A 23,356-nucleotide genomic window follows, 5' to 3' on the forward strand; every position below is an offset into this window, starting at 1 on the left:
GCACATTCTCCCTGTGTCTACATGGGTTTCTTCTGGGTACTCTGGTTTCCTCCCACAGTCCCAAAAATGTGCAGGTTAGGTGAATTGGCCATGCTAAAATTGCCAGTAGTGTTAGGTGAAGGGGTAAATGTAGGGGGGTGGGTCACGCTTCGGCGGGTCGGTGTGGACTTGTTGGCCCGAAGGGCCTGTTTCCACACTGTAAGTCATCTAGACTAATCTAGAAACCAAAAGTCTCCAGGGCCCGATGCTCTGTATCCCAGAGTTTTAAAGAAGTGGCCCTAGAAACAGTGGATGCATTGTGGTCTGTAGACTCTGGAACAGTTCTATTGGATTGCAGGATAGCTAATATAACCCTACCTTTTAAAAAAAGGAAGGAGAGAGAAAATAGGGAATTTCCCCACCACCTGACATCGGTGGTGGGGAAAATGTTGGAATTGATTATTAAGGATGTAATAACTGGGCATTTGGAAAGCAATGACAGGATTGGTCCAACTCAGCATGGATTCACTAAGGGGAAATCATGCTTGACAAATCTTCTGGATTTCTTTTGAGGATGTGACCAATAGAGTGGATAAGGGTGAATCAGTAGATATTGTATACTTGGACTTTCAAAAGGCTTTTGACAAGGTTCCACATAAGAGATTAGTCAGCAAAATTAAAGTTCATGGTATCAGAGGTTCTGCAATGACATGGATAGAGATCTGGTTGGCAGCCTGGTTGGCAGCAGAGAGTTGGAATAAAAGGATCCTTTTTGAAGTGGCTGGCAGTGATGAGTGAATACTGCAGGGTTCAGTGATGGGACTCCAGCTGTTCACAATATATATTAAGGATTTGGATGAAAGAATTAAATGCAATAACTCCAAATTTGCAGACGACACTAAGCTGGGTGGCAGTGTGTGCTGTGAGGAGTATTCTAAGAAGTTCCAGGGTGGCTTGGACATGCTGGCTGAGCAGACAAATACTTGACAAAAGGAATATAATCTGGATAAATGTGAGGTTACCTACTTTGGTTGAAAAAACAGGAAGGCTGTTTATTATCTGAATGGTGGCAGATTAAGAAAAGGTGACAAGACTTGGAAGTCATGATGGAACAGTCACTAACGGTTGACATGCAGGTGCAGTAGGTGGTGAGGAAAGCTAATGGCATGCTGGCTTTCGAAGCCAGAGGATTTGAGTATAGGAATAAAGATTTCTTGCTGCAGTTATACAGAGCCTTTGTGAGGCCACACCTTGAGTATTGTGTGCAGTTTTTGGTCTCCTAGTTTGAGGAAAGGCATTCTTGTTATTGAGGGAGTCCAGCAAAGGTTCACAAGATTGATTCCTGGAATGGCAGGACTATCAAATGAAGAAAGATGGGATCGACTGGGCTTGTACTCACGGGCATTTATAAAAAATGAAGGGTGATCTCAGATAGACATGTAAAATGTTGATTGGTCTAGTCAGGCCAGATGCAGAAAGAATGTTCCCAGTGTTGGGGACATCCAGAACTAGGGGTCACAGTCAAAGAATAAGGAGTAAGCCATTCAGGACCGAGATGAGGAAGAATGTCTTCATTTAAAGAGTTGGGAGCCTACAGAATTCTCTACCACAAAGAGCTGTTGGGGCCAGTTCATTAGATATATCCCTGGACATGGCCCTTGTGGCTAAAGAAATCAAGGAGTATGGAGAGAAATCAGCAATGGGATACTGAAATTACATGATCAGCCTTGATCATGTTGAATAGTGGTGCAGACTCAAGGGGCCGAATGGCCTACTTCTGCACCTATTTTCCACGTTTCTATAATAGTAAACCCTGATACCTCCCCACCTTGACTTTCATTCCACTGACCCCTGGACTGAATGCACGTCCCTTTCCCCACGAATCAACTTAAACAGATAGTCCTGATTGATGACTAATCAGATCCCTGGCCAATCTCTGTGCAGCACCCTGATCAATGATATATGAATCCCCTGACAGCTTGTTCTAGACCTGCAAGACTGACCATGGCCCAGTCCCAGACTGTAATGATGCCTGACCCCGACTGACCCAAGCAGGTGACTAACTGTGTCCAAACCTTTTGACTGTGAGTAGACACTAGCATTGTACAAGGACTCCCTGATGAATGGCAGTTCTCCTTGACTTACCTAAGGGCAGCTTCCCTTCACCTTTAAAAATTGTCCATTTGTTGCTCCCCATGCAGTGTGTTTAGCATATAGGCTGCTGCATATACTGTAGGTTTGAGATTGACTTTGCACTGTGCCATCCAGTAATATGTCCTCCTCTTTGATTGAAGACTGCTGACAAACATGACAAACTGCTTGGCTTTGTTTTTACACTGAACAGCATAATAAGACAGCAGTATTGTGGGCCTTGAAGGATCTGGCTGAGGGAGTAAGGAAAGGAAGGATAAGGTAGGTTTGCAGTGAGCATTGAAATCAGCACAAAGTGAGTGAGCTGTAAGAGCATGAACAATCAATCCTGTGATTCATGAGCTGGGTGTGTGTCCCTGTGCACAATGTGTCCTTTCAGCACTATTTCAATGAAAGATTCTGAAGTGTAGCATTGAAGAGCACTATAAGTGGATTGGAGATTGGAATAGAATAGAATAGCAATTCATTGTCATTTGTACCTTTTACAAAAAAAAGTGACGTGTTTAAGTTGCCATATTCTGGCACCTTTTTAATAACAAATTATATATTTTAAAAGAAAGAAAAAATTAAGACTAAGTCCATCTTAGTTCAATTCAAAGCTCCAGGGCTCCTGAGATTGAGAAAACCCGACAGCGAAGCTGCTGCAAGGAATCCCAGGCAGGGCCGGGCTCACCATGCCCCGCTGAGGATGCTGCAGAAGCCATCGTAAGAAATCTCAGGCCATTGGAATCTGGACCCAGACCCATCTTGATGCCGAAGCTGCTACCGAAGAAGCCCAAAGCATCGTAGGACATGGCTGCAGAGTGTCATGATGTTGCGGGGGGATAGTACAAGCTGGCTGCCAATGTCCATTTATGTTGGAAGTGTGTGCTAACAGCCCATAGACAATAGACAATAGGTGCAGGAGTAGGCCACTCTGCCCTTCGAGTCAGCACCACCATTCATTATGATTATGGCTGATCATCCTCAATCAGTATCCTGTTCCTGCCTTATCCCCATAACCCTTGATTCCACTATCCTTAAGAGCTCTATCCAACTCTTTCTTGAAAGTATCCAGAGACTTGGCCTTCACAGCCTTCTGGGGCAGAGCATTCCATACACCCACCACTCGCTGGGTGAAGAAGTTTCTCCTCAACTCTGTTCTAAATGGCCTACCCCTTATTTTTAATCTGTGTCCTCTGGTTCGGGACTCACCCATCAGCTGAAACACGCTTCCTGCCTCCAGAGTGTCCAATCCTTTAATAATCTTATACGTCTCAATCAGATCCCCTCTCAGCCTACTAAACTCAAGTGTATACAAGCCCAGTCGCTCCAATCTTTCAACGTACGATAGTCCTGCCATTCCGGGAATTGACCTTGTTAACCTACGCTGCACTCCCTCAATAGCCAGAATGTCTTTCCGCAAATTTGGAAACCAAAACTGCGCACAATATTCCAGGTGTGGTCTCACCAGGGCCTTGTACAGCTGCAGAAGAACCTCTTTGCTTCTATACTCAATTCCTCTTGTTATGAAGGCCAGCATGCTATTAGCTTTCTTCACTGCAAGCTGTACCTGCATGCTTGCTTTCATTGACTGATATAAAAGAACTGAAAAATGTATTGCTGGAAAAGCGCAGCAGGTCAGGCAGCATCCAAGGAGCAGGAGAATCGACGTTTCGGGCATAAGCCCTTCTTCATGTAAAAGAACACCTAGATCTCATTGTACTGCCCCTTTACCTAACTTGACTCCATTTAGGTAGTAATCTGCCTTCCTGTTCTTGCCACCAAAGTGGATAACTACACATTTATCCACATTAAACTGTATCTGCCATGCATCCGTCCACTCACCTAACCTGTCCAGGTCACCCTGTAATCTTCTAACTCCTCCTCACAAATCACCCTGCCACCCAGCTTTGTATCATCAGCAAATTTGCTAATATTACTTTTAATACCATCATCTATATCATTAATGTATATTGTAAAAAGCTGCGGTCCCAGCACTGATCGCTACGGTACCCCACCGCCTGCCATTCTGAAAGGGAGCCATTTATCATTACTCTTTGTTTCCTGTGAGCCAACCAATCTTCAATCCAAGTCAGTATTTTGCCCCCAATACCATGTGCCCTAATTTGGGACTTTATCAAAGGCTTTCTGAAAGTCCAGGTACACTACATCCACTGGATCGCCTTTGTCCATCTTCAGAGTTACATCTTCAAAAAATTCCAGACAGTTAGTCAAGCATGATTTCCCCTTCATAAATCCATGCTGACTCTGACCTATCCTGCTACAGCTATCCAGATGTGTCATAATTTCATCCTTTATAATTGACTCCAGTATCTTTCCCACCACTGAGGTCAGACTAACTGGTCTATAATTCCCTGCTTTCTCTCTCCTTCCTTTCTTAAAAAGTGGGACAACATTAGCCACCTTCCAATCCGCAGGAGCTGATCCTGAATCTATAGAACATTAGAAAATGATCATCAATGCATTCACGATTTCTAGAGCCACCTCCTTCAGTACCCTGGGATGTAGACCATCAGGTCCCGGGAACTTATCAGCCTTCAGACTTAACAGTCTCTCCAACAATATTTCCTGGCAAATATAAATTCCCTTCAGTTCAGGCCCTTCACCCACTATTATCTCTGGGAGATTGCTTGTGTCTTCCCCAGTGAACACAGATCTGAAGTACCAATTCAATTCTTCTACCATTTCTTTGTTCCAAGTAATATATTCACCCGTTTCTGTCTTCAAGGGCCCAATTTTAGTGTTAACCATTTTTTTTCCTTTCACATACCTAAAAAACCTTTTACTATCCTCCTTTATATTTTTGGCCAGTTTACCTTCGTAACTCATTTTTTTTCTCTGCATATTTCCTTCTTAGTTATCCTCTGTTGTTATTTGAAAGCTTCCCAGTCCTCCATTTTCCCACTCATCTTTGCTATGTTATACTTTTTCCCTTTTGACTTTATATGTTTCTTAACTTCCCTCATCAGCCACGGCCACCCATGCCTCCTCTTAGGATCTTTCTTCCTTTTTGGAATGAACTGATCCTGCATCTTCTGCACTACACTCAGAAATGCCTGCCATTGTTGCTCCACTGCCATCCCTGCTAGGGTATTGCAACATTGAACTTTGGCCAGCTCCTCCCTCATAGCTCCATAGTTCCCTTTATTCAACTTAAATATTGTCACTTCCGATTGTACCCTCTCCCTTTCAAATTGCAGATGAAAGCTTATTTTATTATGGTCACTACCTCATAATGGCTCCTTCACTTCGAGGTCCCTGATCAAATCCGATTCGTCGCACGACACCAGATCCAGAATTGCCTTCTCCCTGGTAGGCTCCAGCACCAGCTGTTCTAAGGATCCAACCATAGATTGTGCTCCTACATGCTAGGTGTTCAAGATGGGAGTCTTGAGGAAAAACATAGTGAGCCAGGGCCACAGGTAACTGCTCTGATCTTCATACCAGGAGTTCTTGGCATTTGGTTTCTATCTAGTAGAAATAATGAAATAGTGAACTGCATGTTAAAGAGTCATGATAAATAGTACTGAGTGTGATACTGAGCAACAGTCCATGCAAATAGGCCTCCTGCCACTCACCAGCAAGAACCTTGACTTGATGTCTAATGTTTGTTTGGACTTTTTTAGTCTTGATGTACAAGATGGCCTCTACAGATTTTCAACCTGATTTTTCAAAAATTCTTGCCACTACCTACATCATTCAGAAGCTGGGAAGATTCCACCCTATGTTTCTATTTATACCATATTGGATTCTAATGCCTTTTTAAAAGACTTTCTCAACCTTCCATCTTCAATGATTTGTGCATACAGATCTCAGGTCACTTTGTATCTGCTCTTCCTTCTAATTGAACCCTTTTAGATTCTTCCTGGCAAAAATATCAGCTTACACTTTGACGCATTAGAACTTATCTGTCAAGTGTTTACCTGTTCCACTAGCTTGTTCATGTCCTCTTGAGGTTTACACACAGTTTAAAATACTTCCAACTTTTGTGCTATCTATAACTTTGAAATTTTGCCCCGAGCACTGCGTCCACATCATGCGCAGTCACAAGGAAGTCAGTCATACCAGTAGAGGGTGGATATATTTAAGCTGGGAGGGAATGCTTGTTATCCATTTCTTACATAAGTTGCCATTCATGTTTAAGGTTTGCCTGATGCAATTTTCTGCGTGTCTGCAAACAGGCATGTGGTATAAAAACCGAAAGAACTGTGGATTATAAATCAGAAACAAAACAGAAATTGCTGAAAAAACTCAGCAGGTCTGGCAGCATCTGTGAAGGGAAATCAGAGGTAATGTTGAGAATCTGTTGACCCTTCCTCAGAAAGGGGCATGCTGCATGTCTGCCTGGAAATACGCAGCAATGCTGCTTAAATTTGTACCCCATTTCAGATTCAATTGAAATAGCACACTTTGTCCAGTTATAGCAGGCCTTGAATCATGTAAGAAAAGATTCTTTAAAAAGGCCAATTGAAAAATATCACCAGGCAGCCCAAAAAGCCTTAAATTTCCATGAGGCTTCCCTGGACCAACTGATCTCCTCACCCACAACCTTGACATCCCACACAGTTCAATGTCAGAACAAGACTTTTGCTAGTCTTTCAAAAGTAATGAGCTGGAACGAGCTGTGAGCTGCATCAGCAACTTACCAAAAGCATGCCAATGGGACAGTAATAAGAATAAGCAGAGAGGTGGCATTACTGACTTTGTGTCCCTTTTGCATGCTGATTACAAACAATAATCTTCCTTTTGCTGTGTTCACAAAAATAATTCAATGGTCTTCTTGGCTTTAGTGTTTCTACCTGGCTACCTTACAACTGGTTGTTCATTTTCACCTTGATCTTTAAGTATCAATATCAAAAATATGTCATTACAAACTTTTGAGATGATGCTTCTTTTAAAATGGAACAAGCACTTTAATTTTGTAGTTTCAACAAGCACAGCAGCTACATGGTGCAAATAAAATTAGGCTTCTATTTATTGTCACTTCCTTTCCCAGAGAACATCGCTGGCCCAAAAACCTGCTTGTACATGCTCCTCAAGTAATAAAATACTCAAGTTTGAATTTTCCACAATAAACCCGTTCACAGAATAATAACAATTCACATAAACATACTTCGGGTTGGGGATGGTAGGGTGATTTTAAATTGTACTGCCAAATGAGAAATTAAGCAGCTGAATTTATAAATGCTCTTTGTAAGTTACTTTGACAACTTTATTTCTTGTTCTATCATTGTATATAGCTTCCATAATTGAAAATTATACAATATTGTAGAATGACTTTTAAATATCCAGGTGTCAAGCAGAGAGCTTTAATTTCTGAGGAAGCATCTGAGAACAGAAATTAATTAACAGAAGCTGTGGACTTTTTGTCCACCACTTATGAGTGAAAATTCTAAGGTTTCACTGTTAAAACCTAATTTCAAAGGAACATCTGCCATGAAACTTTGAGCTCTGGTCATGCATTTGAATAATAAATCCTCTACTTAAAACACTTGTGGAGTTGAGAACATACATTTAGTGTTTTGAAGACCATTATATATAACTGTTTCAAAAGCAAAAACTAAGTTTGTAATATTACAGAAAAAATCACTTCTTCAGACTTTTTTTCTTTCCACACAGAAATTCATAATGATTAATGATTAATGAAATAGTGTATAATATATTAATCTATCAATGCTTTTCCCAATAAGTTTTCAAATGGTGCTTTCATGCTTGCAATAGCTTATGAGCTTGGAGGCCATTTCCTAGAATGAGGTGGATATTTTGGAAAGACCTGTGATACCAAGGATATGTAGTTTATTGCAGTGGAAGTGTACCTAATAAAGAATGCAGCAGTGGTGTAGAAGTTCACTGATGGTGTTTTTACATCACGATCAAATATCAATGATTTTGAACAGATCTCAAAGTCATCACAGACTGCAATTCACGGTTGATGCAAATCTTCCAAGCAGAACTAGGCAACCAAACGAATCTTCACTTACAGAGTATAACTGTTATGCAGTGAATCCTTCTGTTAATTAAACAAAGCATCCAGAAAAGCTCACCTTGCCTTGTAATCTGTTAGAATATGAATGACAGAGAACTCCCAAATTCCACTATTTAAGGAAATAATATCAATTTATTCCTTAATTCTAAACATGAAAATTAATCAACAACTATTCACAATTCTAACCCTCCTTTTCTGAACTGCTTATTATCTGCCTCCAATTCTAAAACAATATGCTGTTTCAATAAACACTTATTAAAATTACATCAACTTAATTTTAAAACCGTACAGTGGCTGTTATTTCCAGTGTCTTTCTTCTTTTGGCTGAAGATCACCCTGGGTCATCTTCTTTCTTTTACTGTGAATATGTTTTGTTTGAAAAAGTATCTTTGATAGAGAGTGTTTGGGTCTGTCTCGATGGCAGTTATTCTTGATGACACTTACTCAGTCTGACTTTCAAACAGCCTGCTTTTTTTATCCCCCCCAACATCGAATCATCTCTTTGATTTGATGCTGGCAAAACAATAAATTCAAATTCGATTTGGTTTTCATATCCTGGGGCATAATTTAAACTGATTGGTTAAATTTAAATTGTTGTCAAAACAGCAACCAACTCAGGTATCTATTTCACAGCCAAATGTTACATATTTTCAATGTTCCAGTACACTCTGAGACTGCTAATTAGTCATATGACAGGTACTTGTAAGCTTTAAGTGCAAAACAACATTCACTCTCTCTTATAGGTACAGTACCTGCTTTCAACTTCATAACATAATCAATAACCTAACAATATAGGTTCCAGAACTTGCATTGTGCAACAGTGAATGGGCACTTTCTGAGTTTGAATATTGCAGGCAAATGACTGAAGTCCAACTTCCTTGGTGCATAATTGAAATTGTTCCACTTTCCGTAAGAGTGTATCATTTATCTGGTACTGAAAGCTGGGGTTTGCACATACATGCTTCATGTATTTGCTTCTTCAATATTCCAATGCACTTGAATCTTGTACCTTTGCCAATCAAAGTGACACTCAGTCCTCTGAGTGTCTGAGTCATTTTTCAGTTGCATTGCACATTTAGTGAAGAGCAAATGATAGCAAGGAATATGTTTTTTGGGCTAAGAACTGGTTACAATGTGTCCATCTTTCACATTTAGAAGTGATAACTCTCTTAATTGCCTTCATACTTCAAATGTTAAAAGAGATCTAAATTTCCTATTAATGATTCTTGAATAATAAACTTTTCACTCACAATTACAGAAAGCAGAATGTTTAAGAATACAAGTAAAGAACTTGGACAGAAAGTCAGGGTGGGCTATGAAACTCAGTGTTATATAGTTATGTCAAAATTACAAGAAACTACACCACTACAATGAAACAAACTACTTTACGCCTCTTAATTTAGTACAAATAAGTGAGTATTATTCAAAGAATTAAATGCCCACTGGTACAAGATTATATACAAACTTATTTCATGTCATTCCAAACACCGTGACTCATTTTAATATTCCCTTATTCTGTACTTGAGAAAGACATAGAATTTGAACTCACTGCCAACGAAATTCTGTATTCTTTTTCAGGACAGAAAACCAGGCTGTTTCTTAATGAAAATAAAAAGTCATGATTTGAGTCATTATTTCAACACAACAATTCAGGATAGATGTCTTTGGTCTTCAAGTTACTAGGTATTTGTATTAAACTTTATGAAGTATAAAATATAATGCATTCTCTAAATAATTACACTCAAGTTTACTGTTTTTGCAAGTGTTATGGACCAGACCAGACCTCTTTAAATGTTTTAAGAAGGTAGCCTAGGCCCTACCTTTTTCTTATCTTAAAGGCAATCATAAAGTGCCATGTTCTAAATAAACTGCAGATGCTGGATTCCAAGATAGACAAGCAGGAGGCTGGAAATATACAGCAAGCCAGGCAGGTGGAAAAGTCAATTTCTTGAATATAATCCTTCTTCACGACTGTGGGTGGGGTTAAGGGGAGCTGCAGATAAGTGGGGTGGGGTGTGGGATGGTGTTTGGGGAGAGAGGCAGAGTGGTGAGGTAGTGATAGGTGAAAACAGGAAGAAGGTACGGCCTACTTGGTCAGTGGGAGGAATGAATCATATTGTTAGCTGGAAGGGAGGGTTGATCAGAGGAATGGAAGGGAGGAGAAAGGGCTGGGAAGGGAGTTGGGGAATGGGAAGGGAGATTATTTGAAAGGGAGAATTCAACATTAAGACCTCTGGGCTGTTAGCTGCCCCGGCGGAAGATAAAGTGTTGTTCCTCCAATTTGCAATATGATTCACTGAAGCAATGGAGGAGGCTGAGGATGGTCAAGTCAGAGAGGGAATGGGAAGGGAATTGAAATGGACGGTGACTGGGAGGTCAGATTTGTCCCTACGGGCCCGGCTGAGATGCTAGGTGAAACGTGCCATTAGTTTACATTTTGTCTCACAAGATAGGTCAAACTACTCAATGTTAAGCAAAACGCAATTATCTAAACACTATAGCTAAAATACAACAAAAGAAGGATAGATTTAGAATAATTAAACTTTATTGGAAAACTTAACAGAATAATAAACACAGTAACTTTTACTAATTAACTGTTCTAATATAGTAATATCTTGTCAAAAAAGCAAATTCAGAAATCCAATTTTTGGATTTCTAACAGAGAAAGAGAAAAGTATCAAGCGAAAACTTAGGGAATAGCTTTCCTGCAACCTCCAAGCCTGTTGAGACTCCAACAGTAACTGATACTGACTTTCAAAGTTTAAAAAGGAAAAAACTAGAAAGTCTAGTTTGTGAGAGCTGACCACCCAGCCAGGCTGCCTATATTGCTTTAAGCTGTTTACTTTACTGGCATTTCAACTTGACAGCTTGACACCTCTGTCTTAAAACTTCTCTTTAGAGAAACCAGGATAAAATAACCTGTTAAAGCCACAGCATTGTCACACAAGTATCAGCTATATGAGCACATATTTTGCCAAGATGGTCATCACTAGTTCTTCCCAAAACTGTTCTGCTTTTTTATCTGTATGATCATGTTATAAAGAAAAACATTTAGCTACTTATTGAGGCATATTTAGATCAGGGAAAGCTTAAGTGCAAACTCAAGATAATTTGGGTAGTGTGGCTTCTACTGCTTATACAGGATTGGCAATAGAACATAGAACATTACTGTGCAGAACAGGCTCTTGACGTTGCACCAACCCGTGGAACCAATCTGAAGCCTTTGTATCCTAAACTATTTTCATCCATATGTTTATCCAATGATCATTTAAATGCCCTTAATGTTGGCGAGTCTACCACTGTTGCAGGTAGTGCGTTCCACGCCCCTACTACTCTTTGCGTAAAGAAACTACCATTGACATCTGTCCTATATCTAACACCCCTCAATTTAAAGCTAGCCATCACTATCCATGGAAAAAGGCTCTCACTGCCCACCCTATCTTACCCTCTGGCTATTTTATATGTCTCCATTAAGTCACCTCTTAACCTTCTTTTCTCTAATGAAAACAGCCTCAAATCCCTCAGCCTTTCCTCATAAGACTTTTCCTCCATACCAGGCAACATTCTAGCAAATCTCCTCTGCACCCTTTCCAAAGCTTCCACATCCTTCTTATGATGCGGTGACTAGAACATTACGCAATACTCCAAGTGCAGCCACACAGGAGGTTTGTACAGCTGCAGCATGATCTCATGGCTCCAAAGCTCAATCCCTCTACCATTAAAAGCTAACACACCATATGCCTTCTTAACCACCCTATCAAACTGGGTGGCAACTTTCAGGGATCTACGTATATAGACACCGAGATCTCTCTGGTCATCTACACTATCAAGAATCGAACCATTAGCCCAGTACTCTTTATTTCTGTTGCTCCTTCCAAAGTGAATCACCTCACACTTTTCTGCATTAAACTCCATTTGCCATCTCTCAGCCCAGCTCTGCAGCTTATCTATGTCCCTCTGTAACCTGCAATATTCTTCCACACTATCCACAACTCCACTAACTTTAGTGTCATCTGCAAATTTACTAACCCTCCCTCTGTGTTTTCATCTAGGTCACTTATAAAACTGACAAACAATAGTGACCCCAAAACAGATCCTTATGGTACACCACTAGTACCTGAACTCCAGGATGAACATTTCCCATCAACCACCATCCTCTGTCTACTTTCAGCGAGCCAATTTCTGATCCAAACTGTTAAATGACCCTCAATCCCATGCCTCCATATTTTGTGTGATAGCCTACCCTGGGGAACCTTATCAAACATCTTACTGAAATCCATAAACATCACATCAACTACTTTACTGCTTCCAACTGTTTGTTCACCATCTTAAAGAACTCAGTAAGGTTTGTGAGGCATGACCTACCCTTCAAAAAACACTATTGACTATCCCTAATCACTTTATTCTTCCCTAGATGATTATAACTCCTATCTATTATAACCTTTTCTAATACGTTACCCACAACCGAGGTAATGCTCACTGGTCTATAATTACCATGGCTGTCTCTACACCCCTTCTTGAACAAGGTACAACATTTGCTACCCTCCAGTCTTCTGGCACTATTCCTGGTGACAATGACAACATAAAGATCAAAACCAAAGGCTCTGTAATCTCCTCACTGGCTTCCCAGAGAATCCTAGGATAAATCCCATCTGACCCAGGGGGCTTATCTATTTTCACACTTTCCAGAATAGCTAACACTTCCTCCTTGTGAACCTCAATCCCGCCCAGTCTAGTAGCCTGTATTTCAATATCCTCAACGGCAAAATTGTCTTTTTCCAATGTGAATACTGACAAAAAATATTCATTTCGAACTTCCCCTATCTCCTCAGACTCCATGCACGACTTCCCATTACTATCCTTGATTGGCCCCAATCTTTCTCTAGTCATTCTTTTTTTCTGATATACCTTTCGAAAGCTTTAGGGTTTTCTTTGATACTATCTGCCAATGATTTCTCAGCTCTCTCTTTAGGTATTCCTTAGCTAACTTGTAACTCTCAAGCACCCTAACTGAGCCTTCATGTCTCATCCTTACATAAGCCTTCTTCTTCCTCTTGACAAGAGATTCAATTTTTTTAGTAGATATGGCTCACTTACTTGACCTGCCTGAAAGGTACATGCTTATCAAGGATATGCAGTAGCTGTTTCTTGAATAAGCTTCCATTTCAAGTGTGCTCATCCCCTGCTGTTTCCTTCCCCATCCTTTACATCCTAGATCTTGCCTGAATGCATTACAATTACCTTTCCCCCAACAATAACTTTTGTCCTGCAGTATATATCTATCCCTTTCCACGCTAAGTAAAATAACCGAATTGTGGTCACTATCACCAAAGTACTCACCTACCTCCAAATCTAACATCAGGCCAGGTTCAAATCCAAAGTGGCCTTGCCCCTTGTTGGCTTCTCTGTCAGGAAACCATCCTGCACACATTGGACAAAATTTGATCCATTTAAAGTACTCAAACTATAGTATTTCCAGCTAATATTTACAAAGACTCCATAACAACTACCCTGTTACTCTCGCTCCTACCCAGAACTATCTTTGCTCTCCTTTCTTTTACATTTCTGGAACTGTTTGGAGGCCTATAGAAAACTCACAACAGGGTGACCTCTCCTTTCCTGTTTCTAACCTCAGCCCAGACTAACTCAGTAGATGTATCCTCAAACGTCCTTTCTGCCACTGTAGTACTGTCCTTGACTAACAATGCTACACCTCACCCTCTTTTACCATCTTCCCTGTTTTACTGAATCATCTAATTCTCATAACCTGCAACAACCATCCCTGTCCCTGCTCTATCTATGTCTCCAAAATGGCCACAACATTGAAGACCCAGGTACTAACTCATGCTGCAAGTTCACCTACCTTATTTCAGATATTCCAGATTAGTATAATTCAAACACGCAGAATCATTGAATGTATTCATTTCTTTAATCAAATCCTGCTATTGCTGTGTATAACAGGATATGCCTCGAGAAATATACAATGTAAATGGTTTGGTTTATTCTAGTACACTGATGTGCATATTAGGACTGAAATTGGAGAAGCATACTGCTGTTCTAGCCCTATAACTCTGTGAGTCACAATAAAACTATTTTTCCCAGTTACTAAGACCAAATTAAATGTTTACCAATGTCAAGTTTTCAACAACATGTAAGGACTAAGGATGAATTTAGTGTAAATTGAACCTTGGTCAGCTATTTCAGCATTAAAGCCAAGTTTCTTAATAAATGCAATTACTAATTTAATATTAAAATAAATACCGTAAAATACAATAGATTATTATAATCACAGTGTTTAATATAGAAGTATGAATGCATATCATTCTAAATATCTCCAAGCACACATGCAAATATAGCATACATTCTTCTGCATAAGAAGAAGCAAACAGTTGATTTGTCGCGTTGTTTGGCTTTGTGAAAAAACACACTTTTTCCAAAGGGTTGTTCTTAAAAGCAGAAGGAATGAAGCACAGAACTCTCCAAAGTATGTTTCTTTGATGTTCTAGCATTTGTGATCGTTGTTGTCACTAGATTCATACAGTTTTAACTTGATCAGGAAGTACAACATAAAGATAATCCTCTCAAATACTCTTTCAAAACAATAATTATGTTTCATGCTGAGCCCAACAAGAGGGATTTCTCCAATGCATACAGGAGGGTGGCTAACACTGCTAAATTGTTAGCTTAGTGCTGGGTTTTGATGTCCTTGTCATCAAATACTCTTCTTCAGATGACCAATGGCTGCAATAGCGCACTGGCGGCAATGTTGAATTTAATTGTCAATGTATGTCTTTATTACGTTCCCAAAGTAAGAGAATTGATCCATGTTGTTCATTTGATAGTTGTGGGACAGAGTTGCTTGACAGGAGCAGGCTGGTACAACAACTTTATTTACCAAACTTATAGCCTCGGGCCTATTTTCTGATACAGTTCTACGAATGGATCATCGATGGATTGGTGTTTGGCCTCTGAGTGTGCACACATGCAAGTGCCATGTGTATATAGCAACTCAATGACAGAGCTAGGGTAGTATTGGTTCTGAGGTGATACATGTTGAAGAGTTTTCTGCTCATCTATTAGAGAAATGTGATAGTGAAAATGTCAGAACTTTAATTACTGTTCATAAATTGAAAGCAGCAGCAATAACTCTGTCTGGAAAAAAAATCTGTTAAGGAATAAGGACAAACTTATAGAGGAATTGAAATCAATTAACCGTGTCTGGGAGAAGAAGGAGTCAAAGCGATATAAGCAAAACTGTTTAACAATTGCTTGATAACGTGCAGCCTTATCCCACAAGGACAAATGATTGCCCTGCAGAAGAATTTAAGAAACTATTCACAGGAAAGCTGTATGTTCAAACAGTAAATCAATACCAAATGTAATAAAGAACAAATAAACTACTTCTGATAAGAAGACAAACTGCAGACTCAGTGGTTTCAGAGGAGTAATCAATATTGTAAATGAAGGAATTTAAAGGGTCATCAATAATGTTACATCACAAATGCGAAGGACAGAAAATGGTATCAGAATTCAATTCCGGGGTTCCTTGGAAGCAGAATTCCACAGAACAAAACTGCACAAGGATTAGATCCTGGACACACTCAGAGACAGACACTATTGGTTGGAATCATAGCGAAATTCCACCATTAATTGAGTTGTAGCCAAATTGAGTTGTGAGGCTCAACTTGCTTACTTGAGGGATCTTATTTTGGTTGCTACATACAATAAAGTTTAAATAGTTGTTTCAGTATTTAATTGTCTGTGAAATTTCTTAACAACTGCCTGAATTAAAGCTATTTTGTGGTAATTTACACACTGTAGAAGCACCATTCCATTCAGAAGCTTCATGGATGTGGGGTCAAATTTATGGTGATAATGTTAGAGAAGACCTTAGGCATGATAACATAGCTTTTTGCATTGTGATTGTGGGAATCCATTAGTGTGAATGATGACATGCATGTCATCGTGCAGCAGATGGAGGATGGGGACTAATTTATTATTCCCTCTCTAAAGGCATTGTGGGTCAACCCACAGCAGAAGGCAGTTCACCACCATTTTCAAGAGGGCAACTAGAGATGGGCAATCAATGCTGGCCTGCCAACGATGCCAATATCCAACAAATGAATAAAGAAAATCAAATTCTGTGGGAAGCTTGATTTGTGGAGAATGTTCTGTAATCTATCCTGATTGACAGACACTAAAGTCTTTGTGAAGCTGAAGAAGGCAGCGAATAGAGGTTGTTTCTGCTTTCTGCAGTCGAGAGTGTGGAGCTGGAAAAGCACAGCAGGTTAGGCAGCATCTGGGAACAGGAGAGTCAACATTTTCAGGCAAAGGTCCTTCATCAGCAACCTGCTTTCTGCATCTTGTTGAACTTGTTTTGGCATGATAATCCTGTTACCTCTGCCTCATGTTGCACAGAATTTGAGTTTGATTTGGGAGCAGCTCTTCAGTCATTGGAAGGAGATGGTGGAGGAGAATTCTTGTACTGACCTTCCCTGCAGCAGAGAGAAAAGAGACTCCTCTCAGTTACCTCTCAGTTGGTATGGTCCCCTTTACTGAAAATAGTATAATTATGATATCCTGGAGATATCCTGGCATGCTCTCCTCCCTCTAGATAAGGGAGATGAGGTCATATTGTAATGCGAAGAATTTTTTTTTCTATTAAATTACAGTATTTTGAGGAGAATTCCATCACAGTATGTCGAGAATTTCCTGACACAGAATGTTGAAGGGCTGACAAGAGGAGAGGCCACACTGGATCTGGTGCTTGGTAATGAACCAGGCCAGGTGTTTGATTTAGTTGTAGGTGAGCACTTTGGAGAGAGTGACCATAATTCAGTTAAGTTTAGTTTAGTGATGGAAAGGGATAGGTACATGCTACAGGTCAAGAGTTATCAATGGGGCAAGAACAATTATAATGTGATTAGGCAAGAATTAGGCTGCATAGAATGGGGTAGCAAAATGCAGGAGATGCAGACAATGGAAATGTAGAGCTGGTTTAAGGAACCAATATTGTGTGTCCTTGATAGGTATATCCCTGTCAGGCAGGGAGGAAGTGATAATGTAAGGGAACCATGGTTTATTACAGAAATTGCATCTCTTGTTTTGAAGAAGAAGGAGGCTTATGTGTTGATGAGACAGGATGGTTCAGATGAGGCAATGGAGAGTTACAGATCAGCGAGGAAGGATTTAAAGAGAGAGTTAAGAAGAGCAAAGAGAGGACACAAGCAGTCTTTAGCAAATAGAATAAAGGAGAACCCTAAAGCTTTCTATAGGTATGTGAGGAATAAAATGATAATTAGGGTAGGAATAGGGCCAGTCAAAGACAGAAGTGGGAAGTTCAGTGTGGACCCTGTGGAGATCGGAGAGGTGTTAAATGAACATTGCTCATTGGTTTTCACTCAGAAAAAAAAGAATATTGTAGAGGAGAAGTATGAGGTACGAGATATTAGACTAGAAAGGATCAAGGTTAGTTACGAAGAGGTGTTATCAATTCCAGAAGGAGTGAAAGTAGACAAGTCCCCTGGGTTGGAAGGGATTTATTCGAGTGTTCTCTGGGAGCTAGGGAGGAGATAGCAGAGCCTTTGGCTTTGATACTTGAGTTGTCATTATCTACAGGTTTAGTACCAGAGGACTGGAGGATTGCAAATGTCGTGTCCTTGTTCAAGAAGGGCAGTAGAGATAACCCAGATAATTATAGACCAGTGAGTCTTATTTCTGTTGTAGGAAAGTTTTTGGAAAGGATTGTAAGAAATAAGATTTATAATCATCTCGCAAGCAAGAATATGATTTCAGATAGTCAGCATGGTTTCGCCAAGGGCAGGTCGTGCCTCACAAACCTCATTCAGTTTTTTGAGAAGGGGACCAAGCATGTAGATGAGGGTAGGCCAGTTTACTTGGTATACATGGACTTCAGTGAAGCCTTTAATAAGGTTCCACATGGTGGGCTGTTGGAGAAAATGCAGAAGCATGGAATTGAGGGCGATTTAGCAATTTGGATTAGAAACTGGCTTTCTGAAAGAAGACAGCAAGTAGTGGTTGATGGAAAATATTCAACCTAGAGTCCAGTTACTAGTGGTGTGCCACAAGGATCTGTTTGGGGACCACTGCTGTTTGTCATTTTTATAAATGACTTAGACACAGACGTAGATGGATGGATTAGTAAATTTGCAGATGACATTAAAGTGGTGGAGTAGTGGACAGTTTGGAAGAATGTTACAGGTTGCAGGTAGACTTGTAAAAAACTGCAGAATTGGGCTGAGAGGTAGCAAATGGAGTTCAATGCAGCTAAATGTGAGGTGATGCACTTTGGGAAGAATAACAGGAAGGCAGAATACTGGGTCAATGGAAAGATTCTTGGTAGTGTGGATGTGCAGAGGGATCTTGGAGCCCATGTACATAGATCCCTGAAAGTTGCCACCGAGGTGGATAGTGCTGTTAAGAAGGCAAATGGTGTGTTAGGTTTTATTCGTAGAGGGATTGAGTTCCTGAGCTGCAATATCATGGTGCAACTATACAAAATGCTGGTGCGGCCACACTTGGAATATTGTATATAGTTTTGGTCCCCATATTTCGGGAAGGATGTAGAAGCATTGGAAAAGGTGCAGAGGAGATTTGCCTGGTTTGGAGGGAAGATCTTTGAGGAAAGGCTGAGAGACTTGGGGCTGTTCTCATTGGCAACCAGAAGGCTAAGAGGGGATTTGATAGAGAAATACAAGATGATCAGAGGATTAAATAGGGTAGACAGTGAAAGTCTTTTTCCGACAATGATGATGTCAGCATGTACGAGGGGGCATAACTACAAATTGAGGGGTGATAGATTTAAGACAGATGTCAGAGGCAAGTTCTTTACGCAGAGAGTGGTAAAGGCGTGGAATGCCCTACCTGCTAATGTAGTCAACTCAGCCACATTAGGGAGATTTAAACAATCCTTAGATAAACATATGGATGATTTTGGGATAACGTAGGGGACAAGCTGAGAATAGTTCACAGGTTGGCACAACATAGAGGGCCGAAGGGCCTGTTCTGCGCTATATTGTTAAAGTAAAGGTGGTGGCGAGCTGTATGATGAATTTCATGAAGAGGTTCAGTTGTTTTCTAGATTCTAAGATCCTGCTTGTTTTTTCACTGTTTTTAAAATCTGAATTATTTAATAAGACAGTAGCAGTTTTGGGACATCCTCTGGATTCCAAAGCTTCCAACAGATAGGCAGCTAAATATTACACTTCATTTGGACTCTCGTGAGAAAACAAATGAAAGCTGAAGACCTATAATACAACAGCCATCTCTCTCATTTACAAAACATTATACCACCTTACCTTATAAAAACATAAACCACATATTTTTAAGATATTAAACATTACTAATTGTGATTTAGTGGCAGCTTTCTTACTTCTAGTCAAAGCTTGTGGATTAGAGTTATGTTCTACACTAGAGATCTGAGCCCAAACTCTTGTCTTACACATTAATGCAGTACTGAGGGAATGCTGTAATTTTGAGGATGTCATCTTGCAGATGAGATATTAACTATAGCACTACCTGCACTCTCTTGTAAAGGTTGTTGTGTCACCATTTGAAGCAAGGAAACAGAATTTTCCTAGTCTAAATGTTTACCTTTCCACTACTAAAACTGATGATTTGGTCATTTACTTCTGTACAATTTGTGGGAGTTTGCTGTGGACATGCATTCATTGTCTAACACCTGCACAACTGATTGAATTTGTGATCAGGGCATACATTACTATGCTGAAACAACTTGAAACTAATTTGATTCCTTCTGCCTGATCAATATTGTCACTTTCTCCTCACAGACCCTCTGTGTTGTGGTTCATTTTGAAAATCTTATTATTTTCTTGAGGACAATGTGCTTCACAATCATATTTCAAGTGAAATTTGAAACACTTGTCGACCATGCTCTGGCAATTTCCAGTGTTTGTTCTTCTGTTACAGTTCCTCAATCTATGTATTCTGCATAGTTGCCGAAGGTGTCTCTACCTCACTTGGTTATGAGCCTTCTTTAATATTAATGCTAGCATATCTGGATGATCTAGAAATATCATTACTATTGAATCCTTGTGTCATGAAAACTGTTGGAAATATGTATTTTTAATTGGAGTTTAAAAAATGCTTATGTTTTGTTTAAGTAGCGAGGCCTTTTTTGAAAATCTAAGTCCAATCAATATTGGAATCTATCCATGTTTGACATGCTATGTCAATTCAACTATTTGAAGGCAAATACTGACTTAGAAATCTTCAATATAATTTTTCCAGTCTTCAATATATTCTGTTAAATTCACTTATGTATTCTTCAATGCTATAACTATCCAGCTCTCTTATCAAAGTCTTACCATGCCACATACATATTTAATAGATTGGTTTTGTTTTGAATTTTGTCCATAAATTTTAACACAATTTTAATTTCCAAACTTTCTTCAGTATCAAATTGCTGAATTTTTAGCTCCAAATATACTTCGCCCCTGATTTCGCTTTGATTAGGAAATGCTAGTGCCAAGGCTTGATTATCTCTCAGTGGAAATGTGACCCAAGTTGACAAATCCACTTAATTTCAATGGTGATTATTAGGGCACAGCTTCACAGAACATTGATGGGAAATCAAACCTCAATACTTCACGCTCAGTATCAGTCAATCTTCTCCAGATTAACTCCAGTTACTATTATATAATTCAAGGTAAATTCACCATTGTCCCATAAGGCTGTTCCACCATTACAGAGCGATGACAGGCAGTGGTTTAAACTGAGGGTCATTACACCTCAGGGGAGGGGTAAAGTTGAGAAGGTAGAATCTTTGAAGTGACAAAAATCAGTACAGAAATTGAAATGTGCTGTTGGCATCAGTCCATACTAAATACCAGTCATTCAACCAACTGAGCTAACATAATTTGAAAAGAAAACTCAAATTTCTGGAAAAATTCACCAGGTTGGTGAAATCAGTGAGAAAACAGAGTTAATATTTCAAATTCAGTGATCTTTCTTCAGAAACCTTAAATTTCCAGCATCCGTGGTTCTTTGCTTTATTAAAGTACTTGAAAGGATTAGCTGACATTATGAGTTAAACTGCTCCAGTGAGATATAAACCATTGATCCCCGAAGAAACTGATGTTCCAGCATTCGGTTCAAGTTATCCCGATGCTAAGTCAGAGTAGTATAATATTCCCAGCTGCTGGTAATTTTGGGCAAGTCAGATTCCAAAGTGAAGTCTGGCTTGATAGACATTAGTTTTAAATTTGCGATTTAGTTACCGTGGTAGTCAGTCAGTGAATACATTTGCATATGGCTGCCAATGTACTTTTAACAAATCTCCAAAGTTTATTACATGCATAAATTTGAACAGACTAATTGTAACAATTGCAGGTTGACAATTAGACTTTATAAATACAGTTTCCTATGTTAATGATGTACTATAATTCAATATATTATTAAATACTAATGCCACTAAATGAAGAAGCAATCCCAGCAGAAATGGCTCACTAGTATCACAAAATAAACAATTCTCATTTTTGAAAAAGGTTGTCATTCCAGGTACACATGCATCATCGGAGAGTGTTCATCAAATATATTAGATTAGATTATATTACTTACAGTGTGGAAACAGGCCCTTCAGCCCAACAAGTCCACACCGACCCACCGAAGCGCAACCCACCCATACATTTAGCCCTACCTAACACTACGGGCAATTTAGCATGGCCAATTCACCTGACCCACACAGTTTTGGATTGTGGGAGGAAACCAGAGCACCCAGAGAAAACCCACACAGACACGGGGAGAATGTGCAAACTCCACACAGTCAGTCGCCTGAGTCGGGAATTGAACCCGACTGTGCCACCGTGCTGCCCACTAATATCTTACAAGAAATGATCATTTTTAATGCTTTGCAAAACCAGGGATAAAAAAAGCCATATAACATGGGATTGCAAGTGGAATTAAAATAACCAAGCCACACAAACACTTCAAACAATGCAGAGAAACCAAGATAAGAATCAACAATGATAATTATGAAAAATAGCAGCCAGTAGATAATGAAGACTCCTATTACAATCCCCAGTTTTACAGCAGCCTTGAATTCATTTTTATGGAAACTTCCTGTGTTATTTTGCTAGTTTGAGTTCATTCTGTGCGTCATATTTCCAATTGCTCGAGAATGCTTCCTTGCTACAAAATGTATTTTGAGGTGTATATATATAAATGTATATATACAATAACTGAAACAGGAACAATAAGTGCTATCAGTGGATTCAGATGGCCCCATAATTTATTAAATATGAGCACACAGCTGCCATGGCAAGAAATAGCACTGATATAATCTTTAATTCCATATACGTTAGCATCTGAGAAAACTAAAGCAAATCCATAAACTATAGAAAACAGCCAACTAAATGTAACACATAAACCGATGACAGGCAGTGTGATTTTTGTAGTGTAAAGGTTTGCACACAGCATAGTAATGGTCAATGACAATAAAGCGTAAGTGATAAATAGATGTTATTGTCAGCACCGTGTCCAGGCCTGAATGGATTGTACAAAATGTACTTCCAAAATACCAGCATGTATCAACAGACCTAATCATACTGTAAGGCAAAACTACCAACCCCACTAGAAAATCAGTTACAGCAAGTGAAAGAACAAGAACATTGGTTTCTATCTGTAGTTTTCTAAAATGTAAAATTGAAATAATCACCTATAAGTTGTAACCATTACAATAACTGCAAATAGCATATATAACGCTGCATGTACAGCTGTTGACTGGCTGCCTTTGTGACATGAGGTATTGACAAATTCAAAGCAGTATTGTGTATTGGCCTTATCCTGGGATTGGGTTGAATTCATTTCCTTTGCTCAGTGCAATCTTGAAGTAGGAAAGAGACAATTCATGAAAGAGGAGTTTGCAGTAATATTGAGCCAGGAAGTCCTCTATATTTTAAAATAGATGTTGATCATGTGGAAAGGAACATTTAGTACAATTTAATACAACTATTTGTTTAATTGTACAAATGCTGCAGTCACTCAGTTCACAAAGATTCATAAGACATAATATTCATAAATTTCAATCATAAAATCCATACTATGTGGAAGCAGGCCATTCAGCCCATCATGTCCACACAAGCCTTCTGAGGAGCATCCCACCCAAGCCCTATCCCTGCATTCCCCATGGCTAATCCACTAACCAACACATCCCTTAAAACAATGGGCAATTTACATGGCCAATCTACCTAACCTACA

The 23,356-nt window shown here is 39.5% G+C and overlaps 1 pseudogene; it reads right to left on the minus strand.

Annotated features, from left to right (window-relative positions):
• Positions 1-2,147: 2,147 nt before the first annotated feature.
• On the minus strand, positions 2,148-22,898 carry LOC132835605 (trace amine-associated receptor 13c-like; annotated as a pseudogene).
• Between the last annotated feature and the right edge of the window lie 458 nt (positions 22,899-23,356).

The sequence above is a fragment of the Hemiscyllium ocellatum genome, chromosome 3 (assembly GCF_020745735.1).
Source record: "Hemiscyllium ocellatum isolate sHemOce1 chromosome 3, sHemOce1.pat.X.cur, whole genome shotgun sequence".
Lineage (NCBI taxonomy): Eukaryota > Metazoa > Chordata > Chondrichthyes > Orectolobiformes > Hemiscylliidae > Hemiscyllium > Hemiscyllium ocellatum.